Here is a 21,847-nt window from a genome sequence, read left to right as displayed (position 1 = left end):
GGTAGAGCTGTACTGGGGAATATGGTAGAGCTGTACAGGGGAATATGGTAGAGCTGTACAGGGGAATATGGTAGAGCTGTACGGGGGAATATGGTAGAGCTGTGCGGGGGAATATGGTAGAGCTGTACTGGGGAATATGGTAGAGCTGTACGGGGGAATATGGTAGAGSTGTGTGGGGGAATATGGTAGAGCTGTGCAGGGGAATATGGTAGAGCTGTGCGGGGGAATATGGTAGAGCTGTGTGGGGGAATATCGCAGAACTGTGTGGGGGAATATGGTAGAGCTGTACAGGGGAATATGGTAGAGCTGTACAGGGGAAAATGGTAGAGCTGTACAGGGGAAAATGGTAGAGCTGTGCAGGGGAATATGGTACAGCTGTACTGGGGAATATGGTAAAGCTGTACAGGGGAATATTGTAGAGCTGTACGGTGAAAGATGGCAGAGTTGTGCGGTGACTGACGCTGTTTGGGAGACTAGGACACATTCCGGAAACAGGTCTTCTCATGAAAATGTCTGAACCGTTTAGAATCAAGACGCTGAGACTCAGGGACACGTTGTTGTCCGTTTCGCCCTACAACGCCCACAAGCTTCGCTGGACTCGTTTGAAGTCGGACCCGTGATAAGTTCATGGAGGTCCATAGGAAATGAATGGGGTTATTCCACATCAATACAATATGGGTCATTCCAGGTCCACATTTTTTCTTAAATCCTGAGCAAAACAAACTTCCTTTTGATTTGTCTTCTGACTGTCTGTATGAATGTGTTAGTCAACGGGTTTCTATGGGCTGACAGCAGTAAGGTCAAATTCAACGTTTCATCAAAATCAAATATCTAAATGGTCCATGGTCTGTAAACAATTCCATATCTATTAGTAGACATTGCCATCTAGGGGTTTAGACTGAAACATCCTCAGATGTGTAACATTTAAATGACCTTTAAAAGTGTACAGGTCTATAAAACACTTTGGATTGAATCACGGCCTCAGATGTGTAACCGGCTGGAACTGGTGGAGGTTATTAACGCACCCTGCCGACTACGCCAAATATAACGTGGGGGATCCGTCAATCACTCAATGTAACGTGTGGGATCCGTCAATCACTCAATGTAACATGGGGGATCCGTCAATCACTCAATGTAACGTGGGGATCCGTCAATCACTCAATGTAACGTGGGGGATCCGTCAATCACTCAATGTAACGTGGGGGATCCGTCAATCACCAATGTAACCTGGGGGATTCCGTCATCACTGCAATTGTAACTGTGGGGGATCGTTCAATCACTCAATGTAACTGGGGGGCTCGTCAATCACTCATATACGTGGGGGATCCGCATGACTCATGTAACGTGGGGGATCCGTCAATCCATCAACTGTAACGTGGGGGAATCCGTCAATCACTCTAATGTAACCTGGGGATCCGTCATCACTTCACTGTAACGTGGGGGAATCGTCAAATCACTCAATGGGGTAACGTGGGGGATCGTCGAATTCGCTCATGTAACGTGGGGGGACCGTCACTCACTCAATTAACCGTGGGGATCCGTCAATCCCAATGTAACGTGGGGGATGCCGTCATCACTCAATGTAAAACGCATCATACTATGAAACTTTCTGTATTTTGAAAGTTCTATATTTGAACTTGATTGCTGATCATCAAATATGTGGGAACGGTGGACTAATGAAAGAAATGCCAAAATATACTTTTGAGAGAAATGTTTATTTAATTTTAAATGTGGCTATGTTGGCAGCTTGAGATCTATGCTCAAAGCACACACACACACACACACAACACACAACACACACACACCCACACACACACACACACACACACACACACACACACACACACGACACCACACAAATCGTCTAGCGTCGCCTGCACGGGTGGCAGGCCATCAAATCAACGGCTTTTGACGGTAATCCATACTCGGAATTTACAAGTCAGCAACAACGCCTGTTCTACAAATGTCCTCTTTCTGCCGTTCACTTAGCGTGAAAGTTACAGGCCATAACGCCTGTAGACATCTCACCCAGGAATACAAACAGGTTCCTGTCGTTTGAATTCCACCTGCATTTAAACTCACAGAAACCTATCTGTTGTTGTACTGCGTCAGTTTAGGCACCAATTAGTTGAGTATTTTTTCTGAGCCCAGGCTTCACACCAAACACTGCATTGTGATTAATTAAGGTGGTTGATTTTTCACCTGACAGAAGATACTGTAAATCAGTTAAATAACAAAACCCTCCAAAAAGGCCCTTATGATTCTAGATGTAGAGTCTAGCTCCCTGCATCGTTCAACTGAGCAGGTCTAGCCTCCTGCAATCGCTAGCTGATCAGAGTCTCCCTGCATCGTTAAGCGAGCAGAGTCCCTGCCTCCCTAGCATGTTAAGCTGATTCAGAGTCTAGCCTCCCTGCATCGTTAAGCTGATCAAGAGTCTAACCTCCCTGCATAGTTAAGATGATCAGGAGTCCGTCTCCCTGCATCGATTAATCTGATCAGAGTCTAGCCTCCCTGCATCGTTTAAGATGATCAGAGTGCTAGTCCCCTGCATCGTTAAGCTGCATCAGAGTCTAGCCTCCCTGCATCGTTCACGCTGATCAGAGTCTAGCCCCTCGCATCCGTTAAGATGATCAGGCAGTCTAGTCCTCCCTGCATCGTTAGCTGATCAGAGTCTAGCCTCCCGCATCGTTAAGCTGATCAGAGTCCTATTCCTCCTGCATCGTTAAGCTGATCAGAGTCTAGCCTCGCCTGCATCGTTAAGCTTGATCAGAGTCTAACTCCCTGCATCGTTGCTGATCAGAGTCCCTACTCCTGCTGCGTTAAAAGCTGATCAGAGTCTAGTTCCCTGCATCCGTTAATCCTGATCAGAGTCTAGTCTCCCTGCATCGTTAAGCTGATCAGAGTCTAGTCTCCCTCATCGTTAAGCTGATCAGAGCATTTCAGAGTCCGGAGGAATGGAAAAGAGACTGTGGGGTACGAGGTCGAATCTCAGCAGAAGGCTGTTAGGATGTTGTTTCTCTCTCCTCATCATACCCTCCTTCCTCCCCTCCTCCCTCTCTCCCTTACCCTCCCTCCTCCAGCCATACCCTCCTATTCATACCTCCTCCCTTCTCCCTCCATCCCTCTCTCCCTTACCTCTCTTCCTCCAGCCAACCCTCTCATCATCCCCCTCCCTCCTCCCTCCTCCTCTTCTCATCCTGTCTCCTCCCTTCCTCCCTTACCCTCCCTCCTCCAGACAGATAACTCCCTCCTCATCATACCTCCCTTCCCTCCTCTCCTCCCTCTCTCTCATCCCTGTTCTCCCTCCCTTCTCCTTACCCCTCCCTCCTCCACGCGATACTCCTCCTCATCATACCTCCCTTCTCCGCTCCTCCTCCTCTCTCCCTCGTCCCTGGCTCCCTCCCCCCCCCCACCCCCAGCCATATCCTCCTCATCATAAACCTTCCTTCCTCCCTCTCTCTCTCTCCCTCGTCCGCTTTCTCACTCCCTCGCTCCCTCTCACCCTCCCTCCCTCCCTCTCCCACCCAACCCTCCCCCCCTTCTCCCCACCCCCTCTCTCCCCCCCCCTCTCTCGCCCTCTCTCCCTCCTCCCTCCCCTCTCCCTCCCTCCCTCGCTCCCTCTCCTCCTCCTCTCTCTCACTCCTCCTATTCCTCCTCCTCTCCTTCCTCGTCTCCTCCTTTCCAAAACATGCACATGTTTGCAACACGGCACTACAGTTAATTCTTCAAGACATTTGGCAAAGCAAATCACTTTTTGTCCTGAATACAATGAAGATCCCTCCATCAATAATAGTTTGTTGTATCATAAATGAATATGGGTTGAAGCTCTTGAGTTCAGGAAGTATTTTTATGTTACGTAAAATAATACAAAAGTAAATTGCCGGCTGATTTGGCAGAGGAGAGATTCCTGACCTTCCTGCAGTTGGTTTGTCATGTGGTTGCAATTCCGCTTTTAATCTGTAAGTACACAGAGGGGGATGGGGAAAATTTCAATCTAATGCCTGTAAAGTTCACTTTTTGAGAACAGATGGAACAGAGAAACCATTAGCTCATTCACTGTCGTCAGGCTGATTCAGAAATGTAAATTATCATCCTGGTTCCTGTTGAAGATACCGAGCAAGTTCTGAATATTTATTACAAAGCCTAACTTTACTGCAGTGCGAAAGGGGAGAGAGGGAGGAGAGGGGGCAGGGAGAGGCTAGGCGAGGAGCGGAAGAGAGGGAGGAGGGAGAGAGGGGGAGGGAAGAGGGAGAGAGGGAGAGGATAGGAGTGGGGCGCTTCGTGCGTTTTGAGGGAAGAGAGGGGGAGGGAGGGAGGGAGAGGTGGAGGAGGGAGGGGAGGAGGGGAGGAGAGGAAGAGAGGAGGAGAGGAAGAGAGGAGAAGAAGAAGGAGGAGAGGAGAGGAGAGGAGAGGAGGGCAGAGAGAGGAGGAGCAGAAGAGGAGAAGAGGAGAGCAGAAGAGAGGAGTACAGAAAGAGAGGAGGAGCAGCAGAGAGGAGAAGAGGAGGAGAGGAGCGGGGAACCGAGGCGAGATGCTGCCAACAGGATTCTCGGGACTATAACAGTAGAATAAATATTCCCAGATATGGTGACATGGTGTGACCAGAGAATACAATGTAAGCGCAGTCTCCTGATGGGGGAAATAGCACAGCCTCTCTACCTGTCCAACCAAAAAAATATGAACATATCGTCAAGTGTGATTTCGAAATAGGGAAGTTTGGTCTGATTATCTTGACTGTTTCCAGTGAGGCGTCAACCTCACACCAACGATGTCACCTCAACCCAACGTAATGTGTCCCCAATTCAACCGGAAAGTTTCACTTCCAAGACATTGTTACACGGCCCATCCCTTGCAGTTATGGACAGCAGAAGCCTTGGTTCGCTGAACATGGTGGAGGAGGAAGAAGGAGGAGGAGGAGGAAGGGAGGGAGGAGAAGGTTTGAAGGGAGGAGGAGGAGGGAGCGACAGAGGAGGAAGGAGGAAGGAGGGGAAGGAGGAAGAGGAACGAGAAGGGAGGAGGAGAAAGCGGAGGAGGAGGGAGTTGTGAGGGAGGGAGGAGGGAGGGAGGGAGGGAGGGAGGGAGGGAGGGAGGGGAGGGAGGGAGGAGGGGAACAGCCCATTAGTCTTTCATTATTACCATCAGCTACCTCGTATCCTGTACATTGACTCGGTACTGTACTCCTTGTTTTATAGTCTCATTATTACCTACTACCTCGTCTCCCTGTACATTGACTCGTAGCAGTACTCCTGTATATAGTCTCGTTATTGTTTTTTATTATGTTACCACTTCTTTTTTGATTTTTAGCTTACTTTTTAACTCGCGTTGTTGGGAAAGGGCTCGTAAGCATTTCAAGGTAAAATTCTACACCTTGTTTTATTTGGCCATGAATACAGCACGCAAATAATACAGTTGTTTTGAATTATTCCAATGTTTAAGGTTTATGAAAATGGGTATTTCCCATCTGACTTTTACATAATTATTTTTATTGGTGTAGACTTGACGGACAGATGGGACTCATTCCTCCCACAACCAAAGAGAAACCAATGCTTTTCTCTGGGTAGGCACAACCTACTGGCACCCTATCAATAATAACCTCAAGTTCAAAACCGGTTGCAACCTTTAAGCCAGGACAGAATGACATGTAACTGTTAACTTTCTGTGTACATCCCGGGCCAGCCGTTCTGCCCTGTTTCTGAGCCATTTGCATATTTTCCTGAGGTCCTCTTTGTGGCACCTGATCACACGACTGGAACAGAAGTCCAGGTGCGAACCACACTAGGGCTGTAGGACCTGCCTTGTTGATAGTGTTTGGTTAAAAGGTAGAAACTGGGCCTCTTGGACCTGCCTTGTTGAAGTGTATTGTTAGAAGGTAGAAACTAGGGCCTGTAAGGGACCGCCTTGGTTTGATTAGTGTTTGTTCAAGGTAGAAACTAGGGCCTGTAGGCCCTGCCATGTTGATAGTATTGTTAAAGAAGGTAGACAACTAGGTCTGTAGGGACCTGCCTTGTTGTAGTGTTGTTTATGAAGGTAGAAATAGGCCTGTAAGGACCTGCCTTGTTGAATAATGCCTGTTATACTTCTTGGAACTGGGGTGCTGTCGCATTAGCATATTTGTGTCTCCAATAAACTGTCCCCCCCCCCTCGTGCTAAATTCTTGATTCGACAATATGCATATTTATTTTATTATTGAATAGAAACACCTTCTAGTTTCTATAGAAGTTGAATTTTGTCTCTGAGTGGTACAGAACAATTTCTACAGCAATTTTCATGACCGGGTTCAGATTTTCAGAAATTTTTACCTCTGATCTGAGTCTGTTTTTAAGGCGACAGTGATGCTATGATGGGTAGAAACCGACACTGCCTACGTCTTCCTCTGGGTGTCTGTACTCATCACGTTTTCAATGGAATCGAATGGGGACATTCACAGCCATTATAAAAGACAAATGTATAGAAGACCGCCCTTTCCGTGTGCGCCTGAAGCGTGAAGGCATCGGACTTGCCTCGTTCCAAATCGTTGTCTAACCAGCAATATTTCTCCGGTCATGTTTTCAGTCGTTATAGTGTTAAAACATCATAATGTAGTTAATTTGGAAACGCGTTTTAATAGCAATTTATATCCGTTGTGCGATTTTGAGGAATTTATTTTGTTGTGCACTCTGAAACTTTGGACACGTTTTTGGGGGTGTCGGTCGTTGGTGGTGACATTTCGAAGGACAAGACGGAATCTATCGACCAATAAGACGTTTATAAATAGATAAGGATAACATTGCCCAAGAATCTGATGGAAGACAAGCTCAGAAGTAACCGCAATATTTAATATGATACATCGTGTTTCGTGTCGAAATTTTTCAACGCATATTTCGCCATTTTCTTTGGTATGCTTCACTTGGCCAACCCTGTATTGGAAAAGTAAGGATAAATTTTCAAAAAAATGTAATCACGGTTGCATGTAAGAACTAATTTGTCTTTCGATTGCTGTTCACCTGTATTTTTTAGTCAGTATATGATTAGCTTTCAATTAAACTAGATCACTCTGATAGATGACTGTCAGACATTATTGGGCTTGATTTCCTAGTCTTTTTTTGTTGTAAACCACGGTTTGGTATGGTTAAATATGCCCTTTTTCGACAAACTGTAATAATGATATTGTAAAATGATGTTACGGAGTGTCATCGAAGAATTCTGAGAAGGTTAGTGGAAAAATATTAATATATTTTGGCGTGATTTACGTTCATAGCAGCTCTTTTGCTGGACATCGATGCCGGGTAACGTTTGCACATGTGGTATGCTAACTTATCGCGTTTATTGTGTTTTCGCTGAAAAACGCTTAGAAAATCTGAAATATGGTCTGAAATCACAAGAACTGGGTCTTTCCATTGCTATGCTTGTCTATTTTATGAATGTTTTAATGATGAGTAAATTGGTCATACACGTTGCTCTATCTAGTAATCTAGTCGATTTGCGATGGTCGGTGCAATTGTAAACTGTGATTTCTACCTGAAATCTGCACTTTTTTCTAACAAAAACTATCCTATACCATGAATATGTTATCAGACTGTCATCTGAAGAGGTTTTTTTTGGTTAGTGGATATCAATATTTAGTTGAGCGAATTGGTGATAGCACCTGAAGAGTAAGAAACTGATGGAGTAGAATAGTGGGTGTTTTTGCTAACGTTTTAGCTATAGATCTTCAATTTGTTGTCTTCCTTGTAAAAACATTTTAAAATATCTGAAATGGTGGCTTTATTCACAAGAATCTCTGTATCTTTCATCTGGTGCCTTGGACTTGTGATTTAATGATATTTAGATGCTACTATCTACTTGTGAAGCTATGCTAGCTATGCTAATCAGTGTGTGGGGGGATGGGGGGTGCTCCCGGACCCGGGGTAGAGGCTCGTTAGAGGTTAAGAAGGCAGAGCATTGCTTTATTATGGACAGACTTATCCCCATTTTAGCTATCAATATGCGTATCAATATGTTTTGACCATGACAGTTTACAATCCCGGGTTACTCCAAACAGTTTAATCACCTCAACTTGCTCAATTTCCACATGATTCATTACAATATTTAGTTGAGGTTTAGGGTTTACTGAATGATTTGTCCCAAATACAATGCTTTAAGTTTTTTAAATATTTAGGACTACCTTATTCCTTGCCACCCATTCTGAAACTAACTGCAGCTCTTTGTTATGTGTTGCAGTCATTTCAGTCACTGTAGTAGATGACATGTATAGTATTGAGTCACGCTGGCTGTATGCGGATGACTCAACACATAGACACACTAGCTTTACTCAAAGCCAGTTGCATGTCGTTAGTAAAAATTGAAAAATGTAAGGGGCCTAGACAGCTGCCCTGGGGAATTCCTGATTCTACCTGGATCATGTTGAATAAGCTTCCATTAAAGAACACCCTCTGTGTTCTGTTAGACAGGTAAATATTTATACATAATATAGCAAGGGGTGTAAACATAACACATGTTTTTCCAGCAGCACGATACAGCCCCCCACAATATTTTTATTATCAATTTCTCTCAGCCAATCATCAGTCATTTGTGTAAGTGCTTGGATGTCCTTCCCTATAAGTGTGCTGAAAGTCTGTTATCAAATCGTTTACTGTAAGATATTATTGTATCTGGTCAAACACCATTTTTTGCAAAAGTTTACTGAGGCTTGGTAAGAGGCTGATTGGTCAGCTATTTGACCCAGTTAAGGGGTCTTTACTATACTTAGGTAGCGGAATATCTTCAGGTTCCCTCCAGGTCTGAGGGAACACACTTTCTAGTAGGCTTAAATTGAAGATTGTGGCAAATAGGAGTGGCAATATTGTCCACTATTATCCTCAATCATTTTCCACCCAAGTTGTCAGACCCAGTTAGCTTGTCATTCTTGATACACAACAATAATGTTTTCACCTCTTCCACACTCACTTTACAGAATTCTAAATTACAATGCTTGTCTTTCATATTTTGGTAAGATATTACTTGGATGTGTAGTGTCAGCGTTTTGATGTGGCATGTCTATGCTTAGTTTGGCGCTAATCTTGCCAATAGAAAAATCATTAAAGTAGTTGGTAATATTCAGTGGTTTTGTGATGAATGGCCCTGGTCAATGAAGATGGAGCTGAGTTGCCTTTTTCCCAAATGTAATTTAGGTGCTGCAAAGCTTTTTACTGTCATTTCTTTATATAGATTTTATCTTTGGTTTTCATAGTGAGTTTTCTTTATTTTTATTCAGTTTAGTCACATGACTTTTTTCAATTTGCAAATCGGTAGTGCAGGCCAGGCTTCTTTTGCCATTTCTTTAGCCTCTTTCTCTCAACCATACATTTTTTAAATCTCCTCATCAAACAAAGGGATTTACCAGTTTTTACAGTCCTTTTTCTTAATTGGTGCATGCTTTATAGTAACTGGGATAAGCATTTCATAAATGTGTCAAGTGCAGATTTCGGTTGTTCTTCATTCACAACTAACTGACAAATATTCTTGCACATCAACAACATAGGAATTCTACAACACTTACTGTATGAACTCCTTATACCTATTTTAGGCCCAGCCTTTTTGACCTTTGTTTTCCTAGATTAGTCTTGTATTCTGTATACTCCCACCCCCCCCGCCCCCCCCCTACCTTATCACAGCACAACTGATTGGCTCAAACGCATTAAGAAGGAGATAAATTCCACAAATGTACTTTTAAGAAGCCACACCTGTTAATTGAAATGCATTCCAATTAAGTCAGCGTAGTTGGAGTCACAGGCAGCCCCAGCGCACAGTACTACATAGAGCTACAGTGGTTCCTCAAAATAAAACAATGTTCCTCCTTTAAAAGGTATGAAGGTACAGGTAGATCAGCTATGAAGGTACAGGTAGATCAGCCTCAGCTATGAAGGTACAGGTAGATCAGGCACCAGTGCAGTGAAGCTAGTCCTTATGTTAATCTGCTCTGAACCTGCAGTCCGCTGCCTTCGGTTTCACGACTTGTGACAGCGCTGATTGAAACACTCTTCTTGCTGTTCTCTGTCCAGGATGAAGGAGGAGAACACAGGCCATTCACAGAGGGACAGAAGACAGGGAAACATCCATTAGGTGAGTGGCGTTCCTACCATAGGAGATGAGAACGAGCCAATTTGCGTTTTCCCCGTAAATTCGGTAGAACTGAGATTTGCTTGCTAGGCATAGCAACTTCATTCCTGATTTTGAGAAATTTGACTTAAATAATTTGATTAATGTTATGGTATTATGGAATCCGAAAATAATGAAAAACAAAAAACGAAACCCTTAGTGTTTCCCTTAGGATGGAATGGAAAATATGACGCTGTACAACGTGACGGTCAGAGGTAGGCTACAGCTTAAGAGGATTGGAGGATTCTAAATTAATATCTAAGGGGCATAACATTTCCACCCCCTAAATGTAGTGTAACCAATACTCATTTCGCCCATAGTAATTTGTTATGGATCCATAACTAAATCAACATCTGTATTTTGAAAGACTATATGTATCATTATTTTGTTAACGAAAGCATAAAGATGCTGATGAAGAAATGCAGAACTGTACAGTATATGTTTTTACATTTGGATAATAAAGCATTTAAAGCATTTTGAAGATAGAAGCCACCTGCATTTGTTTATTAGGCTACTGTGCAGTCTGACAAGTAAACATAGCCGATGTCCATGTCCAGACTTTCTCTGTGACCTCAAGTCCCTTCAATAATTGCTGTACTAGAGAATGCAGGCACGCGGGAGACCGGGGTTCAATTCCCTGACGGGGAGGAAGGAGTAAATAAGAAATAGTTCTGAACTGATTCCATATGTGTTATTTCATAGTTGTGATGTCTTCACTATTGTTCTACAATGTAGAAAATAGTAAAAATAAAGATCCTGGAATGAGTAGGTGTCCAAACTTTTGATTGGTACTTGCCTAATGAATTTGATTCTGGGTTTCCGTTAGGATGGAACAGAAAATATGACGCTGTGACGGTCGGCAGTACAGTTCTGGGCTATTTAGCTAATGAATACTAATGTCGTGCGGGCAGGGCACGTGGGAAACCAGGGTTCAATTCCCTGACAGACCAGGGAGGAAGGAGTAGGCTGTCCTTTTAAATTAGAATTTGTTCTTAACTGACTTGCCTATTTAAATAAAGGTTACACTAAGAGCATTTCTGCACCCTCCTTTTTTAATTCTAGTCTAACCAATACCCAAAAGCATATTAAGTGAAAATTTAAATCTAATTGATTTATCAAGACCAGTCCCCATGCTTGTCTCAGAGCAGCGTGAAACGATGCTAAAAATAATTGTAGGCTATTGCTTCAAATCTAATAAGACCTACACCACTTTTAACAGCACATTACTCAACGATAGTGAGACTCATGTCACCTACGGTAGGACTACAGTATATAAAAAAATATGACGTGACTCTCCTCCAATAATTACATACAGAGGATTGGAGGATTCTAATTTAAAACCAAAAGCCGCCTCATGGGTCTCGCGGTGGCGGCGGGAACGGATATCAAACCTGCATCTGTAGCAACGCATTTTGCACTACTGGAGCCCCCATCTATGGATCCATAACTAAATAAACATTGGTATTTTGAAAGAGTATTTTAATCATTATTTTATTAATGAAAGCATAAAGATGTCATTATTAGTTACATTGTTTTAGTTTGAACGTGCAGACTGGCACTGAGAACAGAACAGCAGGAACGTTTCCCTAGTCAGAGAAGAGAGGTCAGAGCCATTATTAGTGCAATGACCCTTAAATATTATGGAGATGATTTCGTTTTCAAATAACCTAAAATGAGTAAGAAAAAGGCCATTCTTGAACATGAAGTGAGACGTTGTTACTAATTTGCGTAAGCCACTGTACATGAATCACTGTACATGTAACTCTATTCCACGTCAGGAAACTGATGCAGCAGAATCAGATTTAAAAAACAGATAGAAACATACCTTATGCAACAGCAGGGACTGTATTGTATTGTAGATATGTCGTAGTAGGGTAGTGGGGTGAGGGAACACACTTACTGTATTGTAGATATGTGGTAGTAGGGTAGTGGGCTGAGGGAACACACTTAATGTGTTGTGAAAAGTGTTTTGAAATGTACTGTGGTCTAATATTTTACATGTACAGTATATACTGTAACTGCCTTCATGTTGCTGAACCCCAGGAAAAGTGGCTGCTGCCTTGGTAGCAGCTAATGGGGTTCCTTATTAAATACAAATACAAATGCCTATTCCATCAATTTTTGGCTCTTTAAATCAAGCTACAATTTCACTATGAAGATGTTAGTCCTATTAATAGGTCTTCAATATACTGAACAAAAATATAAACGCAACATGTAAAGTGTTGGTCCCATGTTTCATGAGTTGAAATAAAAAGATCCCAGAACAATTAATCAAATGGCCACCCAGACTTTTCGCAGTGACACCTCTGCTGCTACTCGCTGTTTATTATCAACGCATAGTCATTTTAATAACTCTACCGACATGTACAAATTACCTCGACTAACCTGTACCCCCGCACATTGACTCAGAGTTCGTGCCACCTTGCTGACTCAAGGGTGTCCCTTAGAAGAACATCTGTTGGGAGTTCACACCACCTTGCTGACTCTGGGGTGTCCCTTAGTAGAACATCTGTTGGGAGTTCACACCACCTTGCTGACTCTAGGGTGTCCCTTAGAAGAGCATCTGTTGGGAGTTCACACCACCTTGCTGACTCTGGGGTGTCCCTTTAGGAGCAGAAACATCTGTTGGGAGTTCACACCACCCTTGCTGCCTCTAGGGTGTCCCTTAGAAGAGCATCTGTTGGGAGTTCACACCACCTTGCTCTCTAGGGTGGTCCCTTAGAAGAACATCTGTTGGGAGTTCACACCCACCTTGCTGCTCTAGGGTGTCCCTTAGAGAGCATCTGTTGGAGTTCACCCACCTTGCTGCTCTAGGGTGTCCCTTAGAAGAACATCTGTTTGGAGTTCACACCACCTTGCGGTCTCTAGGGTGTCCCTTAGAGAGCATCTGTTGGGAGTTCACACCACCTTGCTGTCTCAGGGTGTCCCTTAGAAGAGCATCTGTTTGGAGTTCACACCACCTTGCTGACTCTAGGGTGTCCCTTAGAAGAACATCTGTTTGGAGTTCACACCACCTTGCGGTCTCTTAGGGTGTCCTTAGAAGAGCATCTGTTGGGAGTTCACACACCTTGCTGTCTCTAGGGTGTCCCTTAGAAGAGGCATCTGTTTGGAGTTCACACCACCTTGCTGCCTCTAGGGTGTCCCTTAGAAGAGCATCTGTTGGGAGTTCACACCACCTTGCTGTCTCTAGGGGGTCCCTTAGAAGAACATCTGTTTGGAGTTCACACCACCTTGCTGCCTCTAGGGTGTCCCTTAGAAGAGCATCTGTTGGGAGTTCACACCACCTTGCTGTCTCTAGGGTGTCCCTTAGAAAGAGCATCTGTTTGGAGTCACACCACCTTGCTGCCTCTAGGGTGTCCCTTAGAAGAGCATCTGTTGGGAGTTCACACACCTTGCTGTCTCTAGGGTGTCCCTTAAAAGAGCATCTGCTTTGGAGTTCACACCACCTTGCTGCCTCTAGGGTGTCCCTTAGAAGAACATCTGTTGGAGTTCACACCACCTTGCTGCCTCTAGGGTGTCCCTTAGGAGAACATCTGCTTGGAGTTCACACCACCTTGCTGCCTCTAGGGTGTCCCTTAGAAGAACACTGCTTGGAGTTCACACCACCTTGCTGACTCTGGGGTGTCCCTTAGGAGAACATCTGTTGGAGTTCACACCACCTTGCTGCCTCTAGGGTGTCCCTTAGAAGAGCATCTGTTGGGAGTTCACACCACCTTGCTGTCTCTAGGGTGTTCCTTAGAAGAACATCTGTTGGAGTTCACACCACTTGCTGACTCTGGGCTGTCCCTTAGAAGAAGCATCTGCTTCCTTGAAGAAAAAGGAAGAATAAATATTAAGAGTAGTGCCTCATTGGGTGATCAAGACAAATTACACCCCACTTTTACAATACCACCATGCAAACAAAGCCACTATTACTAAAGTGGTTTTCAGTGATATCTAGAACTACTCAACAAGTCATCACAACTATTATATCTCACCATGCTACAAGCCTTCAGCATTACCCACAGTAGTCTACATACCCATTTTCACAGCTCCAGCTCGCTGTGCATGTTGTTTTCAGTATCGTCTAGAAAGGAAACAGATTGTGGTCATTAAGTAATGTAAGGGAACCTCTGGGGATGTGTGTATCAGAAGGCACCTTACTTTAGCTAATAGTCTATACAGTACCTGATCCTGCAGAGCTGGATGCTGATGTGACATGCTGGGACTTCTTGGGGGGGGGGTTAGGATATACCACTCATCATATGAGGAGGGGGGGGGGGGTGGTAGGACTATACCACTCATCATATGAGAGGGAGGGGATTAAGACATACCACTCATATTGAGAGGGGATTAAGACTATACCACTCATCATATGAGAGGAGGGGGGGGTTAATAAGACTATACCACTCATCATATTGAGAGGGGGGGGGATTAAGACTATACCACTCATCATATGAGAGGGGGGGGATTAAGACTATACCACTCATCATATGAGAGGGGGGGGATTAAGACTATACCACACATCATATGGAGGGGTTTAAGACTATACCACTCATCATATGAGAGGGGGGGGGATTAAGACTATACCACTCATCATATGAGAGGGGGGGGGGGGTTAAGACTATACACTCATCATTGAGAGGGGGGGGGTGTTTAAGACTATACCACTCATCATATGAGAGGGGGGGGGGTGTTTAAGACTATACCACTCATCATATGAGAGAAGGGAGTTTAAGTCTTTAAACATTGGTTTAAGACAATACCACTCATCATAGGACACCTCCTACCTGTAGTGTGTTTAGTTTTCACCACCTTTTTCGATCTTCAACCTCTCTTCTTCAGACCTTAGTGAGTGAATGACCGACATTACATACATTTCAATATGAAAATATATTCAGGTCAGTCTGGCTACAGTGAAACAAGAAATTTTAAGGATTCAAATGAAAAGTTTGTATAATGTTCAAGACTTACGGCGCGGGAAAGTTCTGCAGGAGAACCAGGCACCACCGTCGCCTAATGGCTGCAGTTTTCCTTTCAAAAAGAAAATCACACAATCGAATGAGTATCCCAAAAAACTTATATCCACTAGTGAGGAGAATTTCATAATCTATACATACCTCGAGTAAATCACACTGTGGGGTCCATTGCAATGTACAGAGCGACTGTAAGTTAATAAAGAGTTAATAAAGGTAGGGTTGTATTAAATTTGATATTTATAGATAACAACAATAATGGTAAGAGTAAATGATAATAATTAAATCCCAGCCCCCCTCCCTCCAGGAATATAATTCTGGATGTAGAAGACCCCCCCCCCCCCAAGACAGCCACAGCATGTCACATCAGCATCCAGCTGTGCAGGAGTTTGATGTATGAATTGTGTATGTCGTGTAAAAACTGTAGGAAATAGGCCCCGAAAAGTGTCAAGAATAATACACAAGAAAAAGTATGAACAATAACAGTAGTGTGCTTTGCATGCTGCAAGCACAGAAATAATAATAACTTGTCATATGTTATAACAGAAAATAGGACTAATATGATATACTGAATAGCCAGCATCTTACCATCAAAACAAACACCTCACACTTGTTTGAGAAACCTTGCTTTGGTCGGCCCTGTGGTGTGAACAAGGTACAATTTTCAATACAGGAATGACAATCAAATGGTACAGTTCAGTGGAAAAATGTAAAGAAATATCAAACCTGAACATCATCCACACCAAAAGTCCTCCAAGGTCCAGGATGACAAGATCCAAGCAATGTGTCTGTGAACACAGTGTATGTGAAAGTAAAGAAAAAGTCCAATTAAACAGAGTTTTATACTCGTGCATAACAGTTTTGAACACAGTAGGAACTGAATTAGCCCAAGTATTTTTCACAACACGTCGAGGTGTTGCTGGACCAGAATATGTATTTTCGACTGCAAACACACCATTTCTCACATCAACGCCCTCACATGCCAAAAAGCGTTCCTTGGACACTGTTTCAAAGCAATGTGTCGGCTTTCTTCGTAAATGTGTTTTAGTTTTTCTTATTTAACTTCAGTTTGCAGTGTGGACAAGTTACAATGACTTTTATGTTGGGACCAGGTGATTTCATTATTGTATATACTATGTGTAGCCTGTGTAGACTCTCTGTGTGTAACTAAGGGAACAGCATCAACGATACACATTTAGAGCCAGCCAAATACAACAAGGCATACATTGAATAAACACAGAAAATCAACGATCAAATCGATTACATAACTGTACATGTAAACCCAGGCTTACTGCTCAAGTAGGCAAATTTGTCCAAATAAGATTCCCATTCCCATTCCCTTCCCTCCCATTGTGAGCAATTAGCTAGCTCACGTGCAAAATGGTGCTAATTAACGCTATGCTAACATCGGTGCGGTAGTTGGTCATATAAGAATATACCACTGCACTGCTATAACATGAATATTACAAAGTACATTATGCATAATGACAGTCTCACTTACTTCCATGGTTTATATTTTTATCCATGTAGGTTATGTTCGATTAAGATTCGCATTTGATGACGTTGATACATTCGACGTTTACCTCAACTTGGGTGACCATGAAGGAGACGAGAAGTGTTCGGGTTAAACACTTGGGCATGCCTCTCACATTAATATTAGAATGATATCCTTGGGCATGCCTCTCACAGTAATATTTAGAATGATCATCTTAGGGCATGCCTCTCACATTAAATAATGAGAATGATTAATCCTTGGCATGCCCTCACATGTAATATTAGAGATGATAGATCATGGGCATACCTCTCACAAGAAATTATTAGAAGATATCCTTGGGCATGATGCGCCTCTCACAATAATTTAGAATGATACTCCTTTGGCATGCCTCTCACAATTAATATTAGAATTCATCGAAGTTTTTGGGCATCCTCTTCACATGTAACTATTAGAATGATATCCACCGCTGGGCATGCCTCTCACAATAATATTTAGAATGATATCCTTGGGCATGCCTCTCACATATATATTAGAATGATATCCTTGGGCATGCCTCTCACATAATATTAGAATGATATCATTGGGCATGCCCTCTCACATCTAATATGTAGAATGATATTCCTTGGGCATGCCTCTCACAATAAATGATATCCTGGCATCTTCCAGATATTAGAATGATATCCTTGGCAATGCCTCTCACACACTAAGTATTAGAACTGGATATCCTTGGGGCTATGCCTCTCACATTAAGTATTAAGAATGATATCCTTGGCATCCTCTCACTATAATATATTAGAATGATATGTATCCTTGTGGCTCGCCTTCTCACAGAATATTAGAATGAATCCGCTTTGCTGCATGCCTCTCACAAGTAATATTAGAATGATATCCTTGGGCATGCCTCTCACATTAATATTAGAATGATATCCTTGGGCATGCCTCTCACATTAAATATTAGAATGATAGTCCTGTTAGGCATGCGAATGCTCCTCACTTAATATTAGAATGATATCCATTGGGCCATGCCTCTCAAACAAGTAATCATTAGAATGAATCCGTTAGGGCATGGCTCTCTCATCATAATATGAGAATGATATCCTTGGCAATGCCTCTACCATTAATATTAGAATGATATCCTTGGGCATGCCTCGTCCACAGTAATGATACTAGAATGATATCCTTTGGGCATGCCTCTCACAATTATAGCTTAGAAAGTGATATCCCTTGGCACTGCCTCTCACGTAATATTAGAATGATATCCTTGGGCATTGCCTCTCCACAGTAATATTAGAATTGGATATCCTTATGGTTGCATGCCTCTCACAATTAATATTAGAATGATTCCTTGGGCAGCTCTCACAATAATTTAGAATGATATCACTTGGCATGCCTCTCACGTATATATTAGAATGATACTCCCTTTGCGCATGCCTCTCACTAATATTTAGAATGATATCCTTGGGCATGCCTGCTCACAATACATAATTAGCAAATGATATCATTGGGGTCAATGCCTCTCAACAGTAATATTAGAATGATATCCTTGGGCAGTGCCTCTCAACAATAATAGTGAATGATATATTGGGCATGCCTCTCACAATAATAATAGAATGATATCATTGGGCATGCGTCTCACAATAATATTAGAATGATATCCTTGGGCATGCCCTCCACAGTAATATTAGAATGATATCACTTGGGCATGCTCTTCACAAATAATATGGGAGAATGATATCCTTGGGCATGCCTCTCACATAATATTAGAATGATATCATTGGGCATTGCGCTCCACAATATATTAGAATTGATATCGCTTGGAGCATCCTGCGTCTCACTTAATATTAGAATGATATTATGGATCCTCTCATTGAGATAATTTTGGCGGTCTTCACATAATATTTAGGAATTGATATCCTTGGCCATGCTCTCACAGTTAATATTAGAATGATTCCTGGGCAGCTTACAGTGGATCATTGATGCGTCTACAATAGTATTAGAATGATATCCTTGGGGCATGCCTCTCACAGTATATGAGACATGATATCCTTGGGCATGCCTCTCACAATAATATTAGAATGATATCCTTGGGCATGCCTCTCACAGTAATATTAGAATGATATCATTGGGCTGTGGTCTTCAGATCTGGTGGAGACGTTGTCCCTCAGCTGCTTGATGAAAGCCTCCATCACCTCTGTGACAACGCTGCGGCCTGGTCCCAAATCCAACAACTCAAGCTTCCTAGTAAAGGCCTCAAATGTATCCACCATGTCCACGGCTGTTTTCCCTCTTCCTTGTGACTGCAGATTTAACCCGTTTAAAGTTACAAAATATGTCTGCACAAAGAAAAGCTGTGTGTGCAGCTTGCAGTTGACGATTCAATGTTTCTGCGTCGGGCCTCTATATGGGGCGGGAATACCACTGACAGATCTATGCTTGAATTCATAATTACGTCTGAGATTTAATTATTTGCAAACAGAGATATTTTCAATGCAAATAAGACACACTGGCTTGGCATTGGGAACAGATGGAGAGGTGAACGCGTATCTCTCTGTACGTTCTTCTCTGAAACTTCCATTTTCATTATCCACCTTTCTTCTTGATACTTTTTTAGAGCAACATTGTATCTATCAAGCAAAAACGACAAAAATTATAATTGAATAGAGACAGTGATTTAATGAGACTAATCAGATCAAAAATATTATCTTATTGTCACTGAATTTATTATGTACTAAGCATATGTGTTAAACATGTTACATTTGTAGTGTAGTCCAATTAATTGTGCTAATATTATATACTTATTATGTTCTGGCCCGCTGACTATTGGAGGCCGAACCTCGTTGACGAACCCTGATATATAATGTCTTACAGAGCCTTTCCATAAGTCCACTCAAGTTTCTTCAACTGTCTTCTGACTGTGAAATGGCCACGTTGTACAGTGCCATGTTCTCCTAACAGAGTGGCGCAGCGGTCTAAGACACTGCGTTGCTACAGATGCTGGGTCGAGACCCGTGCCGGCCGCAACCATGAGGCGATGGAGGACTTTTGGTTTCTCACCCTCTAAAAACAAAAATAAATCATTCTAAATAACAAACTGGCTATATTTACAAATTAGTAAAAATGTCTCACCCCATGTTCAATAATGGTCTTTTTCTCGCTCACTTTAGGATATTTAAAATATAAATAATCTCCAAAATTATTGTTACTTTTTAAACAAAGCGATTATTATTATTACTAATTAAATTAGAATGATATAAAAGCCCCTTAGATATTAATGTAGAATCCTCACGTCATTGAACAAAACATTTTTAGATATACTGTAGGCCTACCATAGATTGATTTAGTTATGGATCCATAACAAATTACTATAGGCGAAATGAGTATTGGTTACACTACATTTAGGGGGTGGAAATGTTATGGCCTTTAGATATTAATTTAGAATCCTCCAATATTCTTAAGCTGTAGCCTACCTCTGACCGTCACGTTGTACAGCGTCATATTTTCCATTCCACCCTAAGGGAAACACTGAGGGTTTTGTTTTTTGTTTTTCTCTGTATAGAAACACTATAATATTAATCAAATTATTTAAGCCAATTTTTTTTTTAAATCAATCCCATGTACTATGTTGTTACAAAAAATGTTTTAAATTCTCTAGTAATGCCAATATGGGAGACTATCAAATGCTTCTCAAAGTTGGTCAATTGGTCAAACTACCACTAACTTGCATTAACGTAAAAAATAGCTGACATTTATATAACGTACCACAGAATACTGCAGCAGCCTGCAAGGTGTGCTGCGGTATGACACAACTTTTAAAGGAGGAACCACTGTAGCCAGGGCTCTATGTAGTACTCTGCGCCTCCCATAGTCTGTTCTGGACTTGGGAACTGGGAAGAGACCTCTGGTGGCATGTCTTTTGGAGTATGCATGGGTGTCCGAGCTGTGTGTTAGTAGTTTAAACATACACCTCAGAGCATTCAGCATGTCAACACTTCTCACAAAAACAAGAATTGATGAAGTCAATATTCTCCTCCACTTTGAGCCATGATAGATTTACATACATATTATTAATGTAATCTCTCCGTCTACATTTTAAGGGCCAGACGTGCTGGTAATTTTCAGAGGTCCATCTTTGTGGCACCTGACCACACAACTGAACAGTAGTCCAGGTGTGACAAAACTAGGGCCTGTAGGACCTGCCTTGTTGATAGTGGTGTTAAGAAGGTAGAAACTAGGGCCTGTAGGACCTGCCTTGTTGATAGTATTGTTAAGAAGGTAGAAACTAGGGCCTGTAGGACCTGCCTTGTTGATAGTGTTGTTAAGAAGGTAGAAACTAGGGCCTGTAGGACCTGCCTTGTTGATAGTGCTGTTAAGTAGGCAGAGCAGCGCTTATTATGGACAGACTTCTCCCCATCTTAGCTACTGTTGTATCTATATGTTTTGACCATGACAGTTTACAATCCAGGGTAACTCCAAGCAGTTTAGTCATCTCAACTTGCTCACTTTCCACTTGATTTATTACTAGATTTAGTTGAAGTTTAGGGTTTAGTGAACAATTTGTGTCAAATACAATGCTTTTTCAGTTTTAGAAAGATTTAGGACTAACTTATTTACTTGCCATCCATTCTGAAACTAAACCTGAATTATGTTTGAGAGGCTTCCATTCAAGAACACTCTCTGTGTTCTGTTAGACAGGTAACTCTTTATCCACAATAAACAGACTGTCACTCCCTGTACTTACCGTGGACAGAATTACCCACCAAAGGATCAAGCAGCGTGACAAGCGGCAACAGGAGCAAGGCATCAAGGATTTTTGGACATGGGAGGAGATATTGGATGGAAAGGGACCTTGGGCTCAACCTGGAGAATATCGCCGTCCCAAAGCTGAGCTGGAGGCAGCGAAAGCAGAGAGGCGGCGATATGAGGAGGCAGCACGGAGGCAAGGCTGGAAGCCCGTGAGTACTACCCAAAAATTTCTTGGGGGGGGGCTAGGAGGTGGTGGGACGAGGGCAGGTAGGAGACCTGCGCCCACTTCCCAGGCTAACCATGGAGAGCGGGAGTACGGGCAGACACCGTGTTACGCAGTAGAGCGCACGGTGTCTCCTGTACGTGTGCATAGCCCAGTGCGGGTTATTCCACCTCCCCGCACTGGTAGGGCTAGATTGAGCATTGAGCCAAGTGCCATGAAGCCGGCTCTACCTATCTGGCCACCAGTACATCTCCTCGGGCCGGCTTACATGGCACCAGCCTTACGCATGGGTTATGTGCACTCCGCCGCACTGGT

General features: G+C 42.7%; 1 long non-coding RNA gene across 1 annotated transcript; it reads right to left on the bottom strand.

The window, feature by feature from the left end:
- Positions 1 to 12,530: 12,530 nt before the first annotated feature.
- Positions 12,531 to 13,505, bottom strand: LOC139025464 (uncharacterized). Its single transcript, XR_011477059.1, has 3 exons — positions 13,455 to 13,505; positions 13,239 to 13,400; positions 12,531 to 12,813 (listed from the first exon to the last, which is right to left on the bottom strand). It is a non-coding gene; the product is annotated as an uncharacterized lncRNA (long non-coding RNA).
- Between the last annotated feature and the right edge of the window lie 8,342 nt (positions 13,506 to 21,847).

The sequence above is a fragment of the Salvelinus sp. IW2-2015 genome, unplaced genomic scaffold (assembly GCF_002910315.2).
Source record: "Salvelinus sp. IW2-2015 unplaced genomic scaffold, ASM291031v2 Un_scaffold2735, whole genome shotgun sequence".
In the NCBI taxonomy this organism is placed as follows: Eukaryota; Metazoa; Chordata; class Actinopteri; order Salmoniformes; family Salmonidae; genus Salvelinus; species Salvelinus sp. IW2-2015.
This window is presented reverse-complemented; position numbering and strand designations above follow the sequence as displayed.